The sequence below is a fragment of the Arachis hypogaea genome, chromosome 15 (genome assembly GCF_003086295.3).
Source record: "Arachis hypogaea cultivar Tifrunner chromosome 15, arahy.Tifrunner.gnm2.J5K5, whole genome shotgun sequence".
In the NCBI taxonomy this organism is placed as follows: domain Eukaryota; kingdom Viridiplantae; phylum Streptophyta; class Magnoliopsida; order Fabales; family Fabaceae; genus Arachis; species Arachis hypogaea.
This window is the reverse complement of record NC_092050.1, coordinates 56,263,997-56,288,995: the sequence shown is the minus strand read 5'-3', so window position 1 is coordinate 56,288,995 and position 24,999 is coordinate 56,263,997. Positions and strand designations below refer to the sequence as shown.

General features: G+C 37.5%; 4 non-coding genes across 4 annotated transcripts; all 4 read left to right on the top strand.

Annotated features, from left to right (window-relative positions):
- Positions 1-396: 396 nt before the first annotated feature.
- On the top strand, positions 397-504 carry LOC112753269 (small nucleolar RNA R71). The gene has a single exon (XR_003177662.1). It is a non-coding gene; the product is annotated as a small nucleolar RNA R71 (small nucleolar RNA).
- A 7,937-nt stretch (positions 505-8,441) lies between these two features.
- On the top strand, positions 8,442-8,549 carry LOC112753270 (small nucleolar RNA R71). The gene has a single exon (XR_003177663.1). It is a non-coding gene; the product is annotated as a small nucleolar RNA R71 (small nucleolar RNA).
- A 7,933-nt stretch (positions 8,550-16,482) lies between these two features.
- On the top strand, positions 16,483-16,590 carry LOC112753411 (small nucleolar RNA R71). Its single transcript, XR_003177799.1, has one exon. It is a non-coding gene; the product is annotated as a small nucleolar RNA R71 (small nucleolar RNA).
- A 7,935-nt stretch (positions 16,591-24,525) lies between these two features.
- LOC112752851 (small nucleolar RNA R71) lies at positions 24,526-24,633 on the top strand. The gene has a single exon (XR_003177262.1). It is a non-coding gene; the product is annotated as a small nucleolar RNA R71 (small nucleolar RNA).
- Positions 24,634-24,999: the final 366 nt, after the last annotated feature.

The following is a 24,999-nucleotide window of genomic DNA, read 5'->3' as shown; positions in this document are numbered from 1 at the left end:
TGGTTCACCCATGTATTTTAACTCTGCTATTGTGGGGTTCTCAGGATCATAAGCTTCTTCCTCAGAAGATGCCTCTTGAGTACTGTTGGATGCAGCTTGCATTCCATTCAGACTCTGAGAAATTATATTGACTTGTTGAGTCAATATTTTATTCTGAGCTAATATGGCATTCAGAGTATCAATTTCAAGAACTCCCTTCTTCATAGGCGTCCCATTACTCACAGGATTCCTCTCAGAAGTGTACATAAACTGGTTATTAGCAACCATGTCAATGAGTTCGTGAGCTTCTGTAGGCGTTTTCTTTAGGTGAATGGATCCACCTACAGAAGTATCCAATGACATCTTTGATAGCTCAGATAAACCATCATAGAATATATCCAGGATGGTCCATTCTGAAAGCATGTCAGAAGGACACTTTTTGTTCAGCTGCTTGTATCATTCCCAAGCTTCATAGAGGGATTCACCTTCTTTCTGTCTGAAGGTTTGAACATCAGCTCTAAGCTTGCTTAGCTTTTGGGGAGGAAAGAACTTGGCTAAGAAAGCCGTGACCAGCTTATCCCAAGAGTTTAGGCTGTCTTTGGGTTGAGAGTCCAACCATATTCTAGCTCTGTCTCTTACAGCAAAAGGGAAAAGCATGAGCCTGTAGACTTCAGGATCTACTTCATTAGTCTTAACAGTATCACAGATCTGCAAGAATTCAGTTAAGAACTGAAAAGGATCTTCAGATGGAAGTCCATGAAACTTGCAGTTCTGCTGCATCAGAGAAACTAGCTGAGGTTTCAGCTCAAAATTGTTTGCTCCAATGGTAGGAATGGAGATGCTTCTTCCATGTAAATTGGAATTAGGTGCAGTAAAGTCACCAAGCATCCTCCTTGCATTATTATTATTTTCGGCTGCCATCTCCTCTTCTTGTTCGAAAATTTCTGAAAGGTTATCTCTGGATTGTTGTAATTTAGCTTCTCTTAGTTTCCTCTTCAGAGTCCTTTCAGGTTCTGGATCTGCTTCAACAAGAATATTCTTGTCCTTGCTCCTGCTCATATGACAAAGAAGAGGGCATAGAAAAAATAACAATAATAATATGGATCCTTTATACCACAGTATAGAAGTCCCTGTGTGAGTGGAAGAAAGGAAGGGGACAAAGAATGTAATGTAAAGAAAGAAACACGAGGGTGAGGAGAGCAGAGATGTGAGGTGAGGAGATGTTAATAGATGAATAAATAAATAGAATAAGATGAGTGGGGGAAGTGAATTTTGAAAATAACTTTTAAAAAAGAGTTAGTGATTTTCGAAAATAGTTTTTGAAAAAGGTTAGTAGTTTATTTTTTTTCTTTCGAAAATTAAAATAAAAAATTAAAATAATTAGTTAATTAAAAAGAATTTTTGAAAAAGAGGGGAGATATTTTCGAAAATTAAAGAGAGAGAGTTAGTTAGGTAGTTTTGAAAAAGATAAGAAACAAACAAAAAGTTAGTTAGTTAGTTGAAACAAATTTTGAAAAGATAAGAAGTTAGGAAGTTAGAAAAGATATTTTGAAATCAAATTTTTGAAAAAGATAAAATAAGAAGATATTTTTGAAAAGATATGATTGAAATTATTTTTGAAAAAGATTAGATTTTTAAAATCACAATTAATGACTTGATTCACAAGAAATCATAAGATATGATTCTAGAACTTAAAGTTTGAATCTTTCTTAACAAGTAAGTAACAAACTTGAAATTTTTGAATCAAAACATAAATTGATGATGTTATTTTCAAAAATTATGATATAAAATTAAGAAAAAGATTTTTGAAAAATATTTTTATAATTTTCGAAAATAACTAAGAAAAATGAAAAAGATTTGATTTTTGAAAAAGATGTTGAAAAAGATAGGAATTTTAAATTGAAAATTTGATTTGACTCATAAAAACAACTAGATTTTAAAAATTTTTGAAATAGTCAACTCAAATTTTCAAAATTTATGAGTGAAAAAGGGAAAGATATTTTTTTTTATTTTTTTTTGAATTTTTATGATGAGAGAGAAAAACACTAAAAATGCTCAATGCATGAAAATTTTAGATCAAAACAATGAATGCATGCAAGAATGCTATGAATGTCAAGATGAACACCAAGAACACTTTGAATGTCAAGATGAACACCAAAAACTTATTTTTGAAAATTTTTATATGCAAAGAAAACATGCAAGACACCAAACTTAGAAATCTTTGATGCTTAGACTCTATGGATGTAAGAATGCATATGAAAAACACCATACAACACAAAACAAGAAAACATCAAGATCAAACAAGAAGACTTACCAAGAACAACTTGAAGATCATGAAGAACACTATGAATGCATGAATTTTCGAAAAATGCAAGATGAATATGCAATTGACACCAAACTTATAACATGACTCAAGACTCAAACAAGAACACAAAAATATTTTTGATTTTTATGATTTTATGATTTTTTTGTATTTTCTTTTAATTGTATTTTTTTCGAAAATTATTATGAAAAATAAAAATAAGGATTCCAAAATTTTAATATGGATTCCAGGAATCTTATGCTCTTTAGTCTAAAGCTCCAATCAAAGGGTTAGGCATGGCTTAATAGCCAGCCAAGCTTTAGTATGTATTGATACTTTTTATGTATAGAGCAACTAAGTGTGTGAGAATCTCTTCATTTGTGATGGTAAGTTGAAACCCCAGTCCAAAAAATTAGACATGGCTTAAAGCCAGCCAGGAATTAACAAATCATCATGAAACACTAGAATTCATTTTTAAAAATTCTGAAGAAAAATATATTTTTGAAAACATTTATTTTAAATTTTTTTTGTCGAAAACAAAGGAGAAATTTTTGAAGGATTTTTGAAAAATTTTTGAAAAGAAAACAAAAAGAAAATTACCTAATCTGAGCAACAGGATGAACCGTCAGTTGTCCAAACTCGAACAATCCCCGGCAACGGCGCCAAAAACTTGGTATGCAAAATTGTTACTCAGGTTGTGAATTATTGTTCGAAATTGATTCCCTGGCGATGGCACCAAAAACAGATGCATAGAACCATGGTCTAAACATATCTTCACAACTTCGCATAACTAACCAGCAAGTGCACTGGGTCGTCCAAGTAATACCTTACGTGAGTAAGGGTCGAATCCCACGGAGATTGTTGGTATGAAGCAAGCTATGGTCACCTTGTAAATCTCAGTCAGGCAGATATAAAATAGTAATAGGGTTTTCGAAAATAAGTAATAAAAGAAGGATAGAAATACTTATGTAAATCATTGGTGAGAATTTCAAATAAGCGTATGGAGATGCAATCGTTCCTCTGAACGTCTGCTTTCCTGCTGTCTTCATCCAATCAGTCTTACTCCTTTCTATGGCTGGCTTTTTGTAAGGATGTTATCGGTGCCAATGGTTACTTTCAATCCTCTCGGGAAAATGGTCCATATGCTCTGTCACAGCACAGCTAATCGTCTAGAGGCATCACCCTTGTCGTTGGTTGCATCCTATTCCTCTCTGTGAAAATGGTCCGATGCGCTGTCACTGCATGGCTAATCATCTTGGAGGTTCTCGATCATACTGGAATAGAATTTACTATCCTTTTGCGTCTGTCACTACGCCCAGCACTCACGAGTTTTGAGTTCGTCACAGTCATTCAATCCAAGAGTCCTACTCGGAATACCACGGACAAGGTTTAGACTTTCCGGACTCTCATGAATGCCGCCATCAATCTAGCTTATACCACGAAGACTCTGATTAAGAGATCTAAGAGATACTCATTCAATCTAATGCAGAACGGAAGTGGTTGTCAGGCACGCGTTCATAGGGAATGATGATGATTGTCACGTTCATCACATTCAGGTTGAAGTGCGAATGAATATCTTAGAAGCGAAATAAGATGAATTGAATAGAAAATAGTAGTACTTTGCAATAATCTTTGAGGAATAGCAGATCTCCACACCTTAATCTATGGAGTGCAGAAACTCTACCGTTGAAAATACATAAGTGAAAGGTCCAGGCATGGCCGAATGGCCAGCCCCTCTGATCTAAGAACCAAGCGTCCAAAGATGATTAGAAGATAAAACTCAGGATGTCTAATACAATACTAAAAAGTCCTATTTATAATAAACTAGCTACTAGGGTTTACAGAAGTAAGTAATTGATGCATAAATCCTTTTTCTGGGCCCACTTGTTGTGTGCTTGGGCTGAGCTTGAATGTTACACGTTCAGAGGCTCTTTCTGGAGTTGAACGCCAGCTTTTGTGCTAGTTTGGGCATTGAACTCCACTTTGCAGCTTGTTTCTGGCGCTGGACGCCAGAATTGGGCAGAGAGCTGGCGTTGAACGCCAGTTTACGTCGTCTAAACTTGAGCAAAGTATGGACTATTATATATTGCTGGAAATCCCTGGATGTCTAATTTCCAACGCAATTAGAAGCGCGCCATTTTGAGTTCTATAGCTCCAAAAAATCCATTTTGAGTGCAGGGAGGTCAGAATCCAACAGCATCAGCAGTCCTTCTTCAACCTCTGAATCTGATTTTTGCTCAAGTCCCTCAATTTCAGCCAGAAAATACCTGAAATCATAGAAAAACACACAAACTCACAGTAAAGTCCAGAAATGTGAATTTAACATAAAAACTAATGAAAACATCCCAAAAAGTAACTAGATCCTACTAAAAACATACTAAAAACAATGCCAAAAAGCGTATAAATTATCCGCTCATCACAACACCAAACTTAAATTGTTGCTTGTCCCCAAGCAACTGAAAATCAAATAGGATAAAAAGAAGAGAATATACTATAAATTCCAAACTATCAATGAAACATAGCTTCAATCAGATGAGCGGGACTTGTAGCTTTTTGCCTCTTGAATAGTTTTGGCATCTCACTTTATCCATTGAGGTTCAGAATGATTGGCATCTATAGGAACTCAGAGTTCAGATAGTGTTATTGATTCTCCTAGTTTAGTATGATGATTCTTGAACACAGCTTCTTTATGAGTCTTGGCCGTGGCCCTAAGCACTTTGTTTTCCAGTATTACCACTGGATACATAAATGCCACAGACACATAATTGGGTGAACCTTTTCAGATTGTGACTCAGCTTTGCTAAAGTCCCCAATTAGAGGTGTCCAGGGTTCTTAAGCACACTCTTCTTTTTCTTTGGACTTTGACTTTAACCGCTCAGTCTCAAGTTTTCACTTGACACCTACACACCACATGCACATGGTTAGGGACAGCTTGGTTTAGCCGCTTAGGCCAGGATTTTATTCCTTTAGGCCCTCCTATCCACTGATGCTCAAAGCCTTGGGATCCTTTTTATTTACCCTTGCCTTTTGGTTTTAAGGGTTATTGGCTTTTTGCTCTTGCCTCTTGGTTTTAAGAGCTTTTGGCTTTTTCTGCTTGCTTTTTCTTTCTATTTTTTTTCGCTTATATTTTTTTCTTCTTCTCTTTTTTTTTTCTACAAGCTTTGTTCTTTGCTGCTTTTTCTTACTTCAAGAATCATTTTTATGAGTTTTCAGATTATCAAATAACATGTCTCCTTGTCATCATTCTTTCAAGAGCCAACATATTTAACATTCTTAAACAACAACTTCAAAAGACATATGCACTGTTCAAGCATTCATTCAGAAAACAAGAAGCATTGTCACCACATCAATATAATTAAACTAAGTTCAAGGATAAATTCGAAACTCATGTACTTCTTGTTCTTTTGAATTAAAACATTTTTCATTTAAGAGAGGTGATGGATTCATAGGACATTCATAACTTTTAAGACATGGTTACTAACTACTAATGATCATGTAATGAAGACACAAACATGGATAAGCACTTAACATAGAAAACGAATAACAGAGAAAGTAAGAACAAGGAATGAGTCCACCTTAGTGATGATGGCGTTTCCTTCTTGAGGAACCAATGATGTTCTTGAGCTCTTCTATGTCTCTTCCTTGCCTTTGTGGCTTGATTCCTAGTGATTTTTGGTATTTCTATCCTCAGTTGCTTCGAATAACTATGTGGAGGGAAGTGCATCCCCTGAGGTATCTCAGGGATCTCTTGATTTGCAGCCACATGTTCTACCACTGAGCTATAGATCCTTTACATAATTGTTTTACCACACCAAACTTAGAATGTTGCTCGCCCTCGAGCAAAAGAAGAAGGAATAGATGAAGAAGAAGATGTGGAGAAAAAAAACTAGGATTATGAGGAAGGAAGGTGGGGATCCTGTGGGGTCCACAGATCCTGAGATGATACTGTGAGGTCCACAGATCTTGAGGTGTCAAGGCATTTACATCCCTGCACCAATTTAGGCATGCAAAATGCCCTTGCACACAACTCTGGGCGTTCAGCGCCAGGTTGGTGCCCATTTTGGGCGTTCAATGCCCATTTGTTGCCCATTTCTGGCGTTGAACGCCAGAACCATGCTTGTTCTGGGCGTTCAGCGCCAGCTCTTCTCCAGGGTGCAATTCTGGCGTTCAGCACCCAGATTATGCCTATTTTGGGCGTTCAGTGCCTAGATACTGCCCATTTTGGGCGTTCAGCGCCAGAACCATGCTCTGTTCTGGCGTTGAACGCCAGGCAGGTGCTTCCTCCAGGGTGTGATTTTTCTTCTGCTGTTTTTCATTCTGTTTCTAAATTTTTCGTTTATTTTGTGATTCCGCATGATCATGAACCTAAGAAAACATGAAAAACAAAAATAAAATTAGATAAATAAACATTGGGTTGCCTCCCAATAAGCGCTTCTTTAATGTCAATAGCTTGACAGTGGGCTCTCATGGAGCCTCACAGATGTGCAGAGCTTTGTTGAGACCTCCCAACACCAAACTTAGAGTTTGGATATGGGGGTTTGACACCAAACTTAGAGTTTAGTTGTGGCCTCCCAACACCAAACTTAGAGTTTGACTGTGGGGGCTTTGGTTGACTCTGCTTTGAGAGAAGCTTTTTCTGCTTCCTCTCCATGGATGCAGAGAGAGATCCTTGAGTTGTAAACACAAGGTTGTCCTTATTTAATTGAAGGATCAATTCTCCTCTGTCCACATCAATCACAGCTCTTGCTGTGGCTAGGAAAGGTCTTCCTAGGATGATGGATTCATCCTCTTCCTTTCCAGTATCCAGGACTATGAAATCAGTAGGGATGTAAAGGCCTTCAACCTTTACTAAAACGTCCTCTACTTGTCCATAAGCCTGTTTTCTTGAATTGTCTGCCATCTCTAATGAGATTTTAGCAGCTTGCACCCCATAGATTCCCAGTTTCTCTATTACAGAGAGGGGCATGAGGTTTATTCCTGAACCAAGGTCACACAGAGCCTTAAAGATCATGGTGCCTATGGTACAAGGTATTATAAACTTTCCAGGATCCTGTCTCTTCTGAGGCAATGTTAGTTGATCCAGATCACTTAGTTCATTGGTGAACAAGGGAGGTTCATCTTCCCAAGTTTCATTACCAAATAATTTGGCATTTAGCTTCATGATTGCACCAAGGAACTTGGCAGCTTGCTCTTCAGTAACATCCTAATTCTCTTCAGAAGAGGAATACTCATCAGAGCTCATGAATGGCATAAGGAGGTTCAATGGAATCTCTATGGTCTCTAGATGAGTCTCAGATTCCTTAGGTTCCTCAGAGGGAAGCTCCTTATTGATCACTGGACGTCCCAGGAGGTCTTCCTCCTTGGGATTCACGTCCTTCTCCTCTCTTGTGGGTTCGGCCATGGTAAGTAATTTAATGGCCTTGCACTCTCCTTTTGGATTCTCTTCTGTATTACTTCGGAGAGTACTAGGAGGGATTTCAGTGATCCTTTTACTCAGCTGATCCACTTGTGCTTCCAAATTTCTAATGGAAGACCTTGTTTCATTCATGAAACTCACAGTGGCCTTAGATAGATTAGAGACTAAATTTGCTAAGCTAGATGGATTCTGCTTAGAATTCTCTGTCTGTTGCTGAGTGGATGATGGAAAAGGCTTGCTATTGCTAAACCTGTTTCTTCCACCATTATTAAAGCCTTGTTGAGGCTTTTGATCCTTCCATGAGAGATTTAGGTGATTTCTCCATGATGGATTGTAGGTGTTTCGATATGGTTCACCCATGTATTTTAACTCTGCTATTGTAGGGTTCTCAGGATCATAAGCTTCTTCCTCAGAAGATGCCTCTTGAGTACTGTTGGATGCAGCTTGCATTCGATTCAGACTCTGAGAAATTATATTGACTTGTTGAGTCAATATTTTATTTTGAGCTAATATGGCATTCAGAGTATCAATTTCAAGAACTCCCTTCTTCATAGGCGTCCCATTACTTACAGGATTCCTCTCAGAAGTGTACATAAACTGGTTATTAGCAACCATGTCAATGAGTTCGTGAGCTTCTGTAGGCGTTTTCTTTAGGTGAATGGATCCACCTACAGAAGTATCCAATGACATCTTTGATAGCTCAGATAAACCATCATAGAATATATCCAGGATGGTCCATTCTGAAAGCATGTCAGAAGGACACTTTTTGTTCAGCTGCTTGTATCATTCCCAAGCTTCATAGAGGGATTCACCTTCTTTCTGTCTGAAGGTTTGAACATCAGCTCTAAGCTTGCTTAGCTTTTGGGGAGGAAAGAACTTGGCTAAGAAAGCCGTGACCAGCTTATCCCAAGAGTTTAGGCTGTCTTTGGGTTGAGAGTCCAACCATATTCTAGCTCTGTCTCTTACAGCAAAAGGGAAAAGCATGAGCCTGTAGACTTCAGGATCTACTCCATTAGTCTTAACAGTATCACAGATCTGCAAGAATTCAGTTAAGAACTGAAAAGGATCTTCAGATGGAAGTCCATGAAACTTGCAGTTCTGCTGCATCAGAGAAACTAGCTGAGGTTTCAGCTCAAAATTGTTTGCTCCAATGGTAGGAATGGAGATGCTTCTTCCATGTAAATTGGAATTAGGTGCAGTAAAGTCACCAAGCATCCTCCTTGCATTATTATTATTTTCGGCTGCCATCTCCTCTTCTTGTTCGAAAATTTCTGAAAGGTTATCTCTGGATTGTTGTAATTTAGCTTCTCTTAGTTTCCTCTTCAGAGTCCTTTCAGTTTCTGGATCTGCTTCAACAAGAATATTCTTGTCCTTGCTCCTGCTCATATGACAAAGAAGAGGGCATAGAAAAAATAACAATAATAATAGGGATCCTTTATACCACAGTATAGAAGTCCCTGTGTGAGTGGAAGAAAGGAAGGGGACAAAGAATGTAATGTAAAGAAAGAAACACGAGGGTGAGGAGAGCAGAGATGTGAAGTGAGGAGATGTTAATAGATGAATAAATAAATAGAATAAGATGAGAGGGGAAGTGAATTTTGAAAATAACTTTTAAAAAAGAGTTAGTGATTTTCGAAAATAGTTTTTGAAAAAGGTTAGTAGTTTATTTTTTTTCTTTCAAAAATTAAAATAAAAAATTAAAATAATTAGTTAATTAAAAAGAATTTTTGAAAAAGAGGGGAGATATTTTCGAAAATTAGAGAGAGAGAGTTAGTTAGGTAGTTTTGAAAAAGATAAGAAACAAACAAAAAGTTAGTTAGTTAGTTGAAACAAATTTTGAAAAGATAAGAAGTTAGGAAGTTAGAAAAGATATTTTGAAATCAAATTTTTGAAAAAGATAAAATAAGAAGATATTTTTGAAAAGATATGATTGAAATTATTTTTGAAAAAGATTAGATTTTTAAAATCACAATTAATGACTTGATTCACAAGAAATCATAAGATATGATTCTAGAACTTAAAGTTTGAATCTTTCTTAACAAGTAAGTAACAAACTTGAAATTTTTGAATCAAAACATAAATTGATGATGTTATTTTCAAAAATTATGATATAAAATTAAGAAAAAGATTTTTGAAAAATATTTTTATAATTTTCGAAAATAACTAAGAAAAATGAAAAAGATTTGATTTTTGAAAAAGATGTTGAAAAAGATAGGAATTTTAAATTGAAAATTTGATTTGACTCATAAAAACAACTAGATTTTAAAAATTTTTGAAATAGTCAACTCAAATTTTCAAAATTTATGAGTGAAAAAGGGAAAGATATTTTTTTTTTTTTTTGAATTTTTATGATGAGAGAGAAAAACACTAAAAATGCTCAATGCATGAAAATTTTAGATCAAAACAATGAATGCATGCAAGAATGCTATGAATGTCAAGATGAACACCAAGAACACTTTGAATGTCAAGATGAACACCAAAAACTTATTTTTGAAAATTTTTATATGCCAAGAAAACATGCAAGATACCAAACTTAGAAATCTTTGATGCTTAGACTCTATGGATGCAAGAATGCATATGAAAAACACCATACAACACAAAACAAGAAAACATCAAGATCAAACAAGAAGACTTACCAAGAACAACTTGAAGATCATGAAGAACACTATGAATGCATGAATTTTCGAAAAATGCAAGATGAATATGCAATTGACACCAAACTTATAACATGACTCAAGACTCAAACAAGAACACAAAAATATTTTTGATTTTATGATTTTATGATTTTTTTGTATTTTCTTTTAATTGTATTTTTTTCGAAAACTATTATGAAAAATAAAAATAAGGATTCCAAAATTTTTAATATGGATTCCAGGAATCTTATGCTCTTTAGTCTAAAGCTCCAATCAAAGGGTTAGGCATGGCTTAATAGCCAGCCAAGCTTTAGTATGTATTGATACTTTTCATGTATAGAGCAACTAAGTGTGTGAGAATCTCTTCATTTGTGATGGTAAGTTGAAACCCCAGTCCAAAAAATTAGACATGGCTTACAGCCAGCCAGGAATTAACAAATCATCATGAAACACTAGAATTCATTTTTAAAAATTCTGAAGAAAAATATATTTTTGAAAACATTTATTTTAAATTTTTTTTTGTCGAAAACAAAGGAGAAATTTTTGAAGGATTTTTGAAAAATTTTTGAAAAGAAAACAAAAAGAAAATTACCTAATCTGAGCAACAGGATGAACCGTCAGTTGTCCAAACTTGAACAATCCCCGGCAACGGCGCCAAAAACTTGGTATGCGAAATTGTTACTCAGGTTGTGAATTATTGTTCGAAATTGATTCCCTGGCGATGGCACCAAAAACAGATGCATAGAACCATGGTCTAAACATATCTTCACAACTTCGCATAACTAACCAGCAAGTGCACTGGGTCGTCCAAGTAATACCTTACGTGAGTAAGGGTCGAATCCCACGGAGATTGTTGGTATGAAGCAAGCTATGGTCACCTTGTAAATCTCAGTCAGGCAGATATAAAATAGTAATAGGGTTTTCGAAAATAAGTAATAAAAGAAGGATAGAAATACTTATGTAAATCATTGGTGAGAATTTCAAATAAGCGTATGGAGATGCAATCGTTCCTCTGAACGTCTGCTTTCCTGCTGTCTTCATCCAATCAGTCTTACTCCTTTCTATGGCTGGCTTTTTGTAAGGATGTTATCGGTGCCAATGGTTACTTTCAATCCTCTCGGGAAAATGGTCCAAATGCTCTGTCACAGCACAGCTAATCGTCTAGAGGCATCACCCTTGTCGTTGGTTGCATCCTATTCCCCTCTGTGAAAATGGTCCGATGCGCTGTCACTGCATGGCTAATCATCTTGGAGGTTCTCGATCATACTGGAATAGAATTTACTATCCTTTTGCATCTGTCACTACGCCCAGCACTCACGAGTTTTGAGTTCATCACAGTCATTCAATCCCAGAGTCCTACTCGGAATACCACGGACAAGGTTTAGACTTTCCGGACTCTCATGAATGCCGCCATCAATCTAGCTTATACCACGAAGACTCTGATTAAGAGATCTAAGAGATACTCATTCAATCTAATGCAGAACGGAAGTGGTTGTCAGGCACGCTTTCATAGGGAATGGTGATGATTGTCACGTTCATCACATTCAGGTTGAAGTGCGAATGAATATCTTAGAAGCAAAATAAGGTGAATTGAATAGAAAATAGTTGTACTTTGCATTAATCTTTGAGGAACAGCAGAGCTCCACACCTTAATCTATGGAGTGCAGAAACTCTACCGTTGAAAATACATAAGTGAAAGGTCCAGGCATGGCCGAATGGCCAGCCCCTCTGATCTAAGAACCAAGCGTCCAAAGATGATCAGAAGATAAAACTCAGGATGTCTAATACAATACTAAAAAGTCCTATTTATAATAAACTAGCTACTAGGGTTTACAGAAGTAAGTAATTGATGCATAAATCCACTTTCTGGGCCCACTTGGTGTGTGCTTGGGCTGAGCTTAAATGTTACACGTTCAGAGGCTCTTTCTGGAGTTGAACGCCAGCTTTTGTGCTAGTTTGGGCATTGAACTCCACTTTGCAGCTTGTTTCTGGCGCTGGACGCCAGAATTGGGCAGAGAGCTGGCGTTGAACACCAGTTTACGTCGTCTAAACTTGAGCAAAGTATGGACTATTATATATTGCTGGAAATCCCTGGATGTCTAATTTCCAACGCAATTAGAAGCGCGCCATTTTGAGTTCTATAGCTCCAGAAAATCCATTTTGAGTGCAGGGAGGTCAGAATCCAACAGCATCAGCAGTCCTTCTTCAACCTCTGAATCTGATTTTTGCTCAAGTCCCTCAATTTCAGCCAGAAAATACCTGAAATCATAGAAAAACACACAAACTCACAGTAAAGTCCAGAAATGTGAATTTAACATAAAAACTAATGAAAACATCCCAAAAAGTAACTAGATCCTACTAAAAACATACTAAAAACAATGCCAAAAAGCGTATAAATTATCCGCTCATCACAACACCAAACTTAAATTGTTGCTTGTCCCCAAGCAACTGAAAATCAAATAGGATAAAAAGAAGAGAATATACTATAAATTCCAAACTATCAATGAAACATAGCTTCAATCAGATGAGCGGGACTTGTAGCTTTTTGCCTCTTGAATAGTTTTGGCATCTCACTTTATCCATTGAGGTTCAGAATGATTGGCATCTATAGGAACTCAGAGTTCAGATAGTGTTATTGATTCTCCTAGTTTAGTATGATGATTCTTGAACACAGCTTCTTTATGAGTCTTGGCCGTGGCCCTAAGCACTTTGTTTTCCAGTATTACCACTGGATACATAAATGCCACAGACACATAATTGGGTGAACCTTTTCAGATTGTGACTCAGCTTTGCTAAAGTCCCCAATTAGAGGTGTCCAGGGTTCTTAAGCACACTCTTCTTTTTCTTTGGACTTTGACTTTAACCGCTCAGTCTCAAGTTTTCACTTGACACCTACACACCACATGCACATGGTTAGGGACAGCTTGGTTTAGCCGCTTAGGCCAGGATTTTATTCCTTTAGGCCCTCCTATCCACTGATGCTCAAAGCCTTGGGATCCTTTTTATTTACCCTTGCCTTTTGGTTTTAAGGGTTATTGGCTTTTTGCTCTTGCCTCTTGGTTTTAAGAGCTTTTGGCTTTTTCTGCTTGCTTTTTCTTTCTATTTTTTTTCGCTTATATTTTTTTCTTCTTCTCTTTTTTTTTTCTACAAGCTTTGTTCTTTGCTGCTTTTTCTTACTTCAAGAATCATTTTTATGATTTTTCAGATTATCAAATAACATGTCTCCTTGTCATCATTCTTTCAAGAGCCAACATATTTAACATTCTTAAACAACAACTTCAAAAGACATATGCACTGTTCAAGCATTCATTCAGAAAACAAGAAGCATTGTCACCACATCAATATAATTAAACTAAGTTCAAGGATAAATTTGAAACTCATGTACTTCTTGTTCTTTTGAATTAAAACATTTTTCATTTAAGAGAGGTGATGGATTCATAGGACATTCATAACTTTTAAGACATGGTTACTAACTACTAATGATCATGTAATGAAGACACAAACATGGATAAGCACTTAACATAGAAAACGAATAACAGAGAAAGTAGGAACAAGGAATGAGTCCACCTTAGTGATGATGGCGTTTCCTTCTTGAGGAACCAATGATGTTCTTGAGCTCTTCTAGGTCTCTTCCTTGCCTTTGGGGCTTGATTCTTAGTGATTTTTGGTATTTCTATCCTCAGTTGCTTCGAATAACTATGTGGAGGGAAGTGCATCCCCTGAGGTATCTCAGGGATCTCTTGATTTGCAGCCACATGTTCTACCACTGAGCTATAGATCCTTTACATAATTGTTTTACCACACCAAACTTAGAATGTTGCTCGCCCTCGAGCAAAAGAAGAAGGAATAGATGAAGAAGAAGATGTGGAGAAAAAAAACTAGGATTATGAGGAAGGAAGGTGGGGATCCTGTGGGGTCCACAGATCCTGAGATGATACTGTGAGGTCCACAGATCTTGAGGTGTCAAGGCATTTACATCCCTGCACCAATTTAGGCATGCAAAATGCCCTTGCACACAACTCTGGGCGTTCAGCGCCAGGTTGGTGCCCATTTTGGGCGTTCAATGCCCATTTGTTGCCCATTTCTGGCGTTGAACGCCAGAACCATGCTTGTTCTGGGCGTTCAGCGCCAGCTCTTCTCCAGGGTGCAATTCTGGCGTTCAGCACCCAGATTATGCCTATTTTGGGCGTTCAGTGCCTAGATACTGCCCATTTTGGGCGTTCAGCGCCAGAACCATGCTCTGTTCTGGCGTTGAACGCCAGGCAGGTGCTTCCTCCAGGGTGTGATTTTTCTTCTGCTGTTTTTCATTCTGTTTCTAAATTTTTCGTTTATTTTGTGATTCCGCATGATCATGAACCTAAGAAAACATGAAAAACAAAAATAAAATTAGATAAATAAACATTGGGTTGCCTCCCAATAAGCGCTTCTTTAATGTCAATAGCTTGACAGTGGGCTCTCATGGAGCCTTACAGATGTGCAGAGCTTTGTTGAGACCTCCCAACACCAAACTTAGAGTTTGGATATGGGGGTTTGACACCAAACTTAGAGTTTAGTTGTGGCCTCCCAACACCAAACTTAGAGTTTGACTGTGGGGGCTTTGGTTGACTCTGCTTTGAGAGAAGCTTTTTCTGCTTCCTCTCCATGGATGCAGAGAGAGATCCTTGAGTTGTAAACACAAGGTTGTCCTTATTTAATTGAAGGATCAATTCTCCTCTGTCCACATCAATCACAGCTCTTGCTGTGGCTAGGAAAGGTCTTCCTAGGATGATGGATTCATCCTCTTCCTTTCCAGTATCCAGGACTATGAAATCAGTAGGGATGTAAAGGCCTTCAACCTTTACTAACACGTCCTCTACTTGTCCATAAGCCTGTTTTCTTGAATTGTCTACCATCTCTAATGAGATTTTAGCAGCTTGCACCCCATAGATTCCCAGTTTCTCTATTACAGAGAGGGGCATGAGGTTTATTCCTGAACCAAGGTCACACAGAGCCTTAAAGATCATGGTGCCTATGGTACAAGGTATTATAAACTTTCCAGGATCCTGTCTCTTCTGAGGCAATGTTAGTTGATCCAGATCACTTAGTTCATTGGTGAACAAGGGAGGTTCATCTTCCCAAGTTTCATTACCATATAATTTGGCATTTAACTTCATGATTGCACCAAGGAACTTGGCAGCTTGCTCTTCAGTAACATCCTAATTCTCTTCAGAAGAGGAATACTCATCAGAGCTCATGAATGGCATAAGGAGGTTCAATGGAATCTCTATGGTCTCTAGATGAGTCTCAGATTCCTTAGGTTCCTCAGAGGGAAGCTCCTTATTGATCACTGGACGTCCCAGGAGGTCTTCCTCCTTGGGATTCACGTCCTTCTCCTCTCTTGTGGGTTCGGCCATGGTAAGTAATTTAATGGCCTTGCACTCTCCTTTTGGATTCTCTTCTGTATTACTTCGGAGAGTACTAGGAGGGATTTCAGTGATCCTTTTACTCAGCTGATCCACTTGTGCTTCCAAATTTCTAATGGAAGACCTTGTTTCATTCATGAAACTCACAGTGGCCTTAGATAGATTAGAGACTAAATTTGCTAAGCTAGATGGATTCTGCTTAGAATTCTCTGTCTGTTGCTGAGTGGATGATGGAAAAGGCTTGCTATTGCTAAACCTGTTTCTTCCACCATTATTAAAGCCTTGTTGAGGCTTTTGATCCTTCCATGAGAGATTTAGGTGATTTCTCCATGATGGATTGTAGGTGTTTCCATATGGTTCACCCATGTATTTTAACTCTGCTATTGTAGGGTTCTCAGGATCATAAGCTTCTTCCTCAGAAGATGCCTCTTGAGTACTGTTGGATGCAGCTTGCATTCCATTCAGACTCTGAGAAATTATATTGACTTGTTGAGTCAATATTTTATTTTGAGCTAATATGGCATTCAGAGTATCAATTTCAAGAACTCCCTTCTTCATAGGCGTCCCATTACTCACAGGATTCCTCTCAGAAGTGTACATAAACTGGTTATTAGCAACCATGTCAATGAGTTCGTGAGCTTCTGTAGGCGTTTTCTTTAGGTGAATGGATCCACCTGCAGAAGTATCCAATGACATCTTTGATAGCTCAGATAAACCATCATAGAATATATCCAGGATGGTCCATTCTGAAAGCATGTCAGAGGGACACTTTTTGGTCAGCTGCTTGTATCATTCCCAAGCTTCATAGAGGGATTCACCTTCTTTCTGTCTGAAGGTTTGAACATCAGCTCTAAGCTTGCTTAGCTTTTGGGGAGGAAAGAACTTGGCTAAGAAAGCCGTGACCAGCTTATCCCAAGAGTTCAGGCTGTCTTTGGGTTGAGAGTCCAACCATATTCTAGCTCTGTCTCTTACAGCAAAAGGGAAAAGCATGAGCCTGTAGACTTCAGGATCTATTCCATTAGTCTTAACAGTATCACAGATCTGCAAGAATTCAGTTAAGAACTGAAAAGGATCTTCAGATGGAAGTCCATGAAACTTGCAGTTCTGCTGCATCAGAGAAACTAGCTGAGGTTTCAGCTCAAAATTGTTTGCTCCAATGGTAGGAATGGAGATGCTTCTTCCATGTAAATTGGAATTAGGTGCAGTAAAGTCACCAAGCATCCTCCTTGCATTATTATTATTTTCGGCTGCCATCTCCTCTTCTTGTTCGAAAATTTCTGAAAGGTTATCTCTGGATTGTTGTAATTTAGCTTCTCTTAGTTTCCTCTTCAGAGTCCTTTCAGTTTCTGGATCTGCTTCAACAAGAATATTCTTGTCCTTGCTCCTGCTCATATGACAAAGAAGAGGGCATAGAAAAAATAACAATAATAATAGGGATCCTTTATACCACAGTATAGAAGTCCCTGTGTGAGTGGAAGAAAGGAAGGGGACAAAGAATGTAATGTAAAGAAAGAAACACGAGGGTGAGGAGAGCAGAGATGTGAGGTGAGGAGATGTTAATAGATGAATAAATAAATAGAATAAGATGAGAGGGGGAAGTGAATTTTGAAAATAACTTTTAAAAAAGAGTTAGTGATTTTCGAAAATAGTTTTTGAAAAAGGTTAGTAGTTTATTTTTTTTCTTTCAAAAATTAAAATAAAAAATTAAAATAATTAGTTAATTAAAAAGAATTTTTGAAAAAGAGGGGAGATATTTTCGAAAATTAGAGAGAGAGAGTTAGTTAGGTAGTTTTGAAAAAGATAAGAAACAAACAAAAAGTTAGTTAGTTAGTTGAAACAAATTTTGAAAAGATAAGAAGTTAGGAAGTTAGAAAAGATATTTTGAAATCAAATTTTGAAAAAGATAAAATAAGAAGATATTTTTGAAAAGATATGATTGAAATTATTTTTGAAAAAGATTAGATTTTTAAAATCACAATTAATGACTTGATTCACAAGAAATCATAAGATATGATTCTAGAACTTAAAGTTTGAATCTTTCTTAACAAGTAAGTAACAAACTTGAAATTTTTGAATCAAAACATAAATTGATGATGTTATTTTCAAAAATTATGATATAAAATTAAGAAAAAGATTTTTGAAAAATATTTTTATAATTTTCGAAAATAACTAAGAAAAATGAAAAAGATTTGATTTTTGAAAAAGATGTTGAAAAAGATAGGAATTTTAAATTGAAAATTTGATTTGACTCATAAAAACAACTAGATTTTAAAAATTTTTGAAATAGTCAACTCAAATTTTCAAAATTTATGAGTGAAAAAGGGAAAGATATTTTTTTTTTCTTTTTAATTTTTATGATGAGAGAGAAAAACACTAAAAATGCTCAATGCATGAAAATTTTAGATCAAAACAATGAATGCATGCAAGAATGCTATGAATGTCAAGATGAACACCAAGAACACTTTGAATGTCAAGATGAACACCAAAAACTTATTTTTGAAAATTTTTATATGCCAAGAAAACATGCAAGATACCAAACTTAGAAATCTTTGATGCTTAGACTCTATGGATGCAAGAATGCATATGAAAAACACCATACAACACAAAACAAGAAAACATCAAGATCAAACAAGAAGACTTACCAAGAACAACTTGAAGATCATGAAGAACACTATGAATGCATGAATTTTCGAAAAATGCAAGATGAATATGCAATTGACACCAAACTTATAACATGACTCAAGACTCAAACAAGAACAGAAAAATATTTTTGATTTTATGATTTTATGATTTTTTTGTATTTTCTTTTAATTGTATTTTTTTCGAAAACTATTATGAAAAATAAAAATAAGGATTCCAAAATTTTTAATATGGATTCCAGGAATCTTATGCTCTTTAGTCTAAAGCTCCAATCAAAGGGTTAGGCATGGCTTAATAGCCAGCCAAGCTTTAGTATGTATTGATACTTTTCATGTATAGAGCAACTAAGTGTGTGAGAATCTCTTCATTTGTGATGGTAAGTTGAAACCCCAGTCCAAAAAATTAGACATGGCTTACAGCCAGCCAGGAATTAACAAATCATCATGAAACACTAGAATTCATTTTTAAAAATTCTGAAGAAAAATATATTTTTGAAAACATTTATTTTAAATTTTTTTTTGTCGAAAACAAAGGAGAAATTTTTGAAGGATTTTTGAAAAATTTTTGAAAAGAAAACAAAAAGAAAATTACCTAATCTGAGCAACAGGATGAACCGTCAGTTGTCCAAACTTGAACAATCCCCGGCAACGGCGCCAAAAACTTGGTATGCGAAATTGTTACTCAGGTTGTGAATTATTGTTCGAAATTGATTCCCTGGCGATGGCACCAAAAACAGATGCATAGAACCATGGTCTAAACATATCTTCACAACTTCGCATAACTAACCAGCAAGTGCACTGGGTCGTCCAAGTAATACCTTACGTGAGTAAGGGTCGAATCCCACGGAGATTGTTGGTATGAAGCAAGCTATGGTCACCTTGTAAATCTCAGTCAGGCAGATATAAAATAGTAATAGGGTTTTCGAAAATAAGTAATAAAAGAAGGATAGAAATACTTATGTAAATCATTGGTGAGAATTTCAAATAAGCGTATGGAGATGCAATCGTTCCTCTGAACGTCTGCTTTCCTGCTGTCTTCATCCAATCAGTCTTACTCCTTTCTATGGCTGGCTTTTTGTAAGGATGTTATCGGTGCCAATGGTTACTTTCAATCCTCTCGGGAAAATGGTCCAAATGCTCTGTCACAGCACAGCTAATCGTCTAGAGGCATCACCCTTGTCGTTGGTTGCATCCTATTCCCCTCTGTGAAAATGGTCCGATGCGCTGTCACTGCATGGCTAATCATCTTGGAGGTTCTCGATCATACTGGAATAGAATTTACTATCCTTTTGCATCTGTCACTACGCCCAGCACTCACGAGTTTTGAGTTCATCACAGTCATTCAATCCCAGAGTCCTACTCGGAATACCACGGACAAGGTTTAGACTTTCCGGACTCTCATGAATGCCGCCATCAATCTAGCTTATACCACGAAGACTCTGATTAAGAGATCTAAGAGATACTCATTCAATCTAATGCAGAACGGAAGTGGTTGTCAGGCACGCTTTCATAGGGAATGGTGATGATTGTCACGTTCATCACATTCAGGTTGAAGTGCGAATGAATATCTTAGAAGCAAAATAAGGTGAATTGAATAGAAAATAGTTGTACTTTGCATTAATCTTTGAGGAACAGCAGAGCTCCACACCTTAATCTATGGAGTGCAGAAACTCTACCGTTGAAAATACATAAGTGAAAGGTCCAGGCATGGCCGAATGGCCAGCCCCTCTGATCTAAGAACCAAGCGTCCAAAGATGATCAGAAGATAAAACTCAGGATGTCTAATACAATACTAAAAAGTCCTATTTATAATAAACTAGCTACTAGGGTTTACAGAAGTAAGTAATTGATGCATAAATCCACTTTCTGGGCCCACTTGGTGTGTGCTTGGGCTGAGCTTAAATGTTACACGTTCAGAGGCTCTTTCTGGAGTTGAACGCCAGCTTTTGTGCTAGTTTGGGCATTGAACTCCACTTTGCAGCTTGTTTCTGGCGCTGGACGCCAGAATTGGGCAGAGAGCTGGCGTTGAACACCAGTTTACGTCGTCTAAACTTGAGCAAAGTATGGACTATTATATATTGCTGGAAATCCCTGGATGTCTAATTTCCAACGCAATTAGAAGCGCGCCATTTTGAGTTCTATAGCTCCAGAAAATCCATTTTGAGTGCAGGGAGGTCAGAATCCAACAGCATCAGCAGTCCTTCTTCAACCTCTGAATCTGATTTTTGCTCAAGTCCCTCAATTTCAGCCAGAAAATACCTGAAATCATAGAAAAACACACAAACTCACAGTAAAGTCCAGAAATGTGAATTTAACATAAAAACTAATGAAAACATCCCAAAAAGTAACTAGATCCTACTAAAAACATACTAAAAACAATGCCAAAAAGCGTATAAATTATCCGCTCATCACAACACCAAACTTAAATTGTTGCTTGTCCCCAAGCAACTGAAAATCAAATAGGATAAAAAGAAGAGAATATACTATAAATTCCAAACTATCAATGAAACATAGCTTCAATCAGATGAGCGGGACTTGTAGCTTTTTGCCTCTTGAATAGTTTTGGCATCTCACTTTATCCATTGAGGTTCAGAATGATTGGCATCTATAGGAACTCAGAGTTCAGATAGTGTTATTGATTCTCCTAGTTTAGTATGATGATTCTTGAACACAGCTTCTTTATGAGTCTTGGCCGTGGCCCTAAGCACTTTGTTTTCCAGTATTACCACTGGATACATAAATGCCACAGACACATAATTGGGTGAACCTTTTCAGATTGTGACTCAGCTTTGCTAAAGTCCCCAATTAGAGGTGTCCAGGGTTCTTAAGCACACTCTTCTTTTTCTTTGGACTTTGACTTTAACCGCTCAGTCTCAAGTTTTCACTTGACACCTACACACCACATGCACATGGTTAGGGACAGCTTGGTTTAGCCGCTTAGGCCAGGATTTTATTCCTTTAGGCCCTCCTATCCACTGATGCTCAAAGCCTTGGGATCCTTTTTATTTACCCTTGCCTTTTGGTTTTAAGGGTTATTGGCTTTTTGCTCTTGCCTCTTGGTTTTAAGAGCTTTTGGCTTTTTCTGCTTGCTTTTTCTTTCTATTTTTTTTCGCTTATATTTTTTTCTTCTTCTCTTTTTTTTTTTCTACAAGCTTTGTTCTTTGCTGCTTTTTCTTACTTCAAGAATCATTTTTATGAGTTTTCAGATTATCAAATAACATGTCTCCTTGTCATCATTCTTTCAAGAGCCAACATATTTAACATTCTTAAACAACAACTTCAAAAGACATATGCACTGTTCAAGCATTCATTCAGAAAACAAGAAGCATTGTCACCACATCAATATAATTAAACTAAGTTCAAGGATAAATTCGAAACTCATGTACTTCTTGTTCTTTTGAATTAAAACATTTTTCATTTAAGAGAGGTGATGGATTCATAGGACATTCATAACTTTTAAGACATGGTTACTAACTACTAATGATCATGTAATGAAGACACAAACATGGATAAGCACTTAACATAGAAAACGAATAACAGAGAAAGTAAGAACAAGGAATGAGTCCACCTTAGTGATGATGGCGTTTCCTTCTTGAGGAACCAATGATGTTCTTGAGCTCTTCTATGTCTCTTCCTTGCCTTTGTGGCTTGATTCCTAGTGATTTTTGGTATTTCTATCCTCAGTTGCTTCGAATAACTATGTGGAGGGAAGTGCATCCCCTGAGGTATCTCAGGGATCTCTTGATTTGCAGCCACATGTTCTACCACTGAGCTATAGATCCTTTACATAATTGTTTTACCACACCAAACTTAGAATGTTGCTCGCCCTCGAGCAAAAGAAGAAGGAATAGATGAAGAAGAAGATGTGGAGAAAAAAAACTAGGATTATGAGGAAGGAAGGTGGGGATCCTGTGGGGTCCACAGATCCTGAGATGATACTGTGAGGTCCACAGATCTTGAGGTGTCAAGGCATTTACATCCCTGCACCAATTTAGGCATGCAAAATGCCCTTGCACACAACTCTGGGCGTTCAGCGCCAGGTTGGTGCCCATTTTGGGCGTTCAATGCCCATTTGTTGCCCATTTCTGGCGTTGAACGCCAGAACCATGCTTGTTCTGGGCGTTCAGCGCCAGCTCTTCTCCAGGGTGCAATTCTGGCGTTCAGCACCCAGATTATGCCTATTTTGGGCGTTCAGTGCCTAGATACTGCCCATTTTGGGCGTTCAGCGCCAGAACCATGCTCTGTTCTGGCGTTGAACGCCAGGCAGGTGCTTCCTCCAGGGTGTGATTTTTCTTCTGCTGTTTTTCATTCTGTTTCTAAATTTTTCGTTTATTTTGTGATTCCGCATGATCATGAACCTAAGAAAACATGAAAAACAAAAATAAAATTAGATAAATAAACATTGGGTTGCCTCCCAATAAGCGCTTCTTTAATGTCAATAGCTTGACAGTGGGCTCTCATGGAGCCTCACAGATGTGCAGAGCTTTGTTGAGACCTCCCAACACCAAACTTAGAGTTTGGATATGGGGGTTTGACACCAAACTTAGAGTTTAGTTGTGGCCTCCCAACACCAAACTTAGAGTTTGACTGTGGGGGCTTTGGTTGACTCTGCTTTGAGAGAAGCTTTTTCTACTTCCTCTCCATGGATGCAGAGAGAGATCCTTGAGTTGTAAACACAAGGTTGTCCTTATTTAATTGAAGGATCAATTCTCCTCTGTCCACATCAATCACAGCTCTTGCTGTGGCTAGGAAAGGTCTTCCTAGGATGATGGATTCATCCTCTTCCTTTCCAGTATCCAGGACTATGAAATCAGTAGGGATGTAAAGGCCTTCAACCTTTACTAACACGTCCTCTACTTGTCCATAAGCCTGTTTTCTTGAATTGTCTGCCATCTCTAATGAGATTTTAGCAGCTTGCACCCCATAGATTCCCAGTTTCTCTATTACAGAGAGGGGCATGAGGTTTATTCCTGAACCAAGGTCACACAGAGCCTTAAAGATCATGGTGCCTATGGTACAAGGTATTATAAAGTTTCCAGGATCCTGTCTCTTCTGAGGCAATGTTAGTTGATCCAGATCACTTAGTTCATTGGTGAACAAGGGAGGTTCATCTTCCCAAGTTTCATTACCATATAATTTGGCATTTAGCTTCATGATTGCACCAAGGAACTTGGCAGCTTGCTCTTCAGTAACATCCTAATTCTCTTCAGAAGAGGAATACTCATCAGAGCTCATGAATGGCATAAGGAGGTTCAATGGAATCTCTATGGTCTCTAGATGAGTCTCAGATTCCTTAGGTTCCTCAGAGGGAAGCTCCTTATTGATCACTGGACGTCCCAGGAGGTCTTCCTCCTTGGGATTCACGTCCTTCTCCTCTCTTGTGGGTTCGGCCATGGTAAGTAATTTAATGGCCTTGCACTCTCCTTTTGGATTCTCTTCTGTATTACTTCGGAGAGTACTAGGAGGGATTTCAGTGATCCTTTTACTCAGCTGATCCACTTGTGCTTCCAAATTTCTAATGGAAGACCTTGTTTCATTCATGAAACTCACAGTGGCCTTAGATAGATTAGAGACTAAATTTGCTAAGCTAGATGGATTCTGCTTAGAATTCTCTGTCTGTTGCTGAGTGGATGATGGAAAAGGCTTGCTATTGCTAAACCTGTTTCTTCCACCATTATTAAAGCCTTGTTGAGGCTTTTGATCCTTCCATGAGAGATTTAGGTGATTTCTCCATGATGGATTGTAGGTGTTTCCATATGGTTCACCCATGTATTTTAACTCTGCTATTGTAGGGTTCTCAGGATCATAAGCTTCTTCCTCAGAAGATGCCTCTTGAGTACTGTTGGATGCAGCTTGCATTCCATTCAGACTCTGAGAAATTATATTGACTTTGTTGAGTCAATATTTTATTTTGAGCTAATATGGCATTCAGAGTATCAATTTCAAGAACTCCCTTCTTCATAGGAGTCCCATTACTCACAGGATTCCTCTCAGAAGTGTACATAAACTGGTTATTAGCAACCATGTCAATGAGTTCGTGAGCTTCTGTAGGCGTTTTCTTTAGGTGAATGGATCCACCTGCAGAAGTATCCAATGACATCTTTGATAGCTCAGATAAACCATCATAGAATATATCCAGGATGGTCCATTCTGAAAGCATGTCAGAAGGACACTTTTTGGTCAGCTGCTTGTATCATTCCCAAGCTTCATAGAGGGATTCACCTTCTTTCTGTCTGAAGGTTTGAACATCAGCTCTAAGCTTGCTTAGCTTTTGGGGAGGAAAGAACTTGGCTAAGAAAGCCGTGACCAGCTTATCCCAAGAGTTCAGGCTGTCTTTGGGTTGAGAGTCCAACCATATTCTAGCTCTGTCTCTTACAGCAAAAGGGAAAAGCATGAGCCTGTAGACTTCAGGATCTACTCCATTAGTCTTAACAGTATCACAGATTTGCAAGAATTCAGTTAAGAACTGAAAAGGATCTTCAGATGGAAGTCCATGAAACTTGCAGTTCTGCTGCATCAGAGAAACTAGCTGAGGTTTCAGCTCAAAATTGTTTGCTCCAATGGTAAGAATGGAGATGCTTCTTCCATGTAAATTGGAATTAGGTGCAGTAAAGTCACCAAGCATTCT